Source organism: Podarcis gaigeae, assembly GCF_964106915.1.
Source record: "Podarcis gaigeae genome assembly, chromosome: 13".
NCBI classification, from domain to species: domain Eukaryota; kingdom Metazoa; phylum Chordata; class Lepidosauria; order Squamata; family Lacertidae; genus Podarcis; species Podarcis gaigeae.
In genome coordinates, this window is record NC_139689.1 from 10190451 (window position 1) to 10192845 (window position 2395).

At 38.2% G+C, this 2395-nt stretch overlaps 1 long non-coding RNA gene across 1 annotated transcript; it reads right to left on the reverse strand.

Annotated features, from left to right (window-relative positions):
• Positions 1-730: 730 nt before the first annotated feature.
• Positions 731-1310, reverse strand: LOC310830658. Its single transcript, XR_014557669.1, has 2 exons — positions 1127-1310; positions 731-1028 (listed from the first exon to the last, which is right to left on the reverse strand). It is a non-coding gene; the product is annotated as an uncharacterized lncRNA (long non-coding RNA).
• Positions 1311-2395: the final 1085 nt, after the last annotated feature.

A 2395-nucleotide genomic window follows, 5' to 3' on the forward strand; every position in this document is an offset into this window, starting at 1 on the left:
TACATTTAAATACATATTTTAAGACAGACAAACACATACATAATAAAAGAAATATAATTTATTTTAAACCTCTTTTATAAACAAAGTCATATAAATGTGGGAATGAAATGGAAGAATTCAGGAAAATATATAAAGAAATAAGGTTATTTTAAGGGCTGTCTTCTTCATCCATTAAAAATGTAACCTCCATCTAAAAGGGATATCCTAGATAGTTTTTCTTTGGCAAAATTAGATATCTCTCTCCATTTTCTCTTGCAGGTGGTATTAGGCCTTTGGACTCCATTGCCCAAAGTCATGAAGCGTGAGCACCACCACCAGTAATCTTTTCTCTGTGCTTACATTGTAGGAGGCTGTTCAGATGACTTTATAGCACTGTAATACCCAGCTGAGAATGTAATGTGTCAATGTAATGTGATCCCAAAGGTATATGGATCAGATGGCCAAGATTAGCCCTAGCTGTGTTTACTTTTCACTCTTGACATAGTTTGAAAACAGTTTGGAGAGCTGTGGTGACCAATATGCTTGAAGTTCAACATTTGTAGAGAATTAATTTGTTAAAGAACCATTTGTGTGGCATCATACTGTGCTTTTGTGGTTGAGGGGCAACACAGAATGGAACATGGCCTTGCTCACAGCGGCTGCCCACAAACCCATGATTGACTTATATCTTGCTTTCAGGAAGCAGAGTTTTTGTACTGCCTCTGAGAACGTTTTGCTCACTGTGTCCCTGGAACAGTAATACATGGCAGAGTCTTCAGGCTTCAGGCTAGTCAGTTGCAGGAACACCTGGTTTTTTGAGGTGTCTCTAGTGATGGTGATCCGGTTTTGGAGGCCACTGTTATAGTTAGTGCTTCCACCACTCCAAATAACCCCAGCCCACTCCAGTCCCTTTCCGAGTGGCTGACGGATCCAATGTACTCCATAGCTTGTTACAGAAAATCCAGACACCGCACAGGTCAGTCGCAATGTCTCTCCTGGTCTTTTCACGCCACCTCCAGACTCAGTAAGGGTAATCTGTGAGGAAATGTCTGTATATGGAGAAGAAAAATGAAACATGAAATGGAATGGAATCATACAGCAAAGCAATGGATTGTCTACAAGAGTGGGGAGAGGATTTTTCACTTACATGCTGGGAAGAACATAAGGAAAATCATCAAGGATTGCAGTTTCATGATCAATGGTATCATTTCCCAGGACCTGAAGAAGACCTGAATTACACGAAGGACCTTGAATTCTGCATCCTCTGCAGAGGACTTCTTTTTAATGAAGGTCCCCCAGGACCTAATTTGCATGGGGCCATCAGTGTTGTTATTATAAGCGGCAACCAGAGGCACACATGCAGGAGGTGGAGATATCATGACAAGAACAGCAGCCCCACATCTCCTTCCAATTTCAAAGGCCTGTTTAAAGACAGAAGATTGGGAGAGGGAAAGCAGCACCTTGCAGATTTCATGGAGTACACAATATAAATGCAATATGGAAAGTCTTGCAGAATGATACTCATTTCCTTTGATTCCCTTAACAAAACCACATTCCGAAATTAAAGACATATCACCAGCAAATGAAACTGGCTTTTCCTATGTGATATGTGACTGTAAACATTTGCTGGGTTGCACTTTATTCTTCTGGTAGCTTTACTGTATGCAACACCTTGATTAGCTGCATTAGTTTAATAATAATAATAAATGATTTTTTACAAAGCAAAGGAAACTAAAAGCAGCTATGATGAGGCTTTTCAAAATAAATACTAGCCCTCGCCATTTGCATATCTTGAAAACCAGGAGAACATTGGTAATAAAAACTTAAGTTGCCGTGCCTGTGGAAATCATTCTTTAATCAGTAACTTTTGGTTAATGTGCATTTTACATATTTGCTGTGCAACAAATTCCATCTGTTTCAGTGGTTTCAATATGTAAAAGCATACATATTTTAAGACAAAGGTTGAATACACACACACACACACACACACACTAAAAGAGATATAATAAAATTCTACACAATAAAAGCAAGATAATTTATTATTAAGTTTTCTTTAAAAAATGCATATAAATGTGGGAATGAAATGGAAGCTTTCAGCAAAATATATAAAGAAACAAGTTTTTTTCAACGGTCGTATTTTTCATCCACAAGAAATATCACCCCCATCTAAAAGGGATATCCTAGACAGCTTCTTCCTGTGGCAGAATTAGATTTCTCTCTTGGTTTTCTCTACTGCCAACATCATGGAGTGTGAGCACCACCAACAGCAATTTTTTATCTGTGTTTACATATTAGGAGGCTGTTCAGATGAGTTTATCAAACAGTAATAGCCAGCTGAGAATATAATGTCTTTGTGCAACAGTCACATGTTTGGAGAGAAATGAATCCCAAAGGTATATTGATCAGTTGGCAAAAT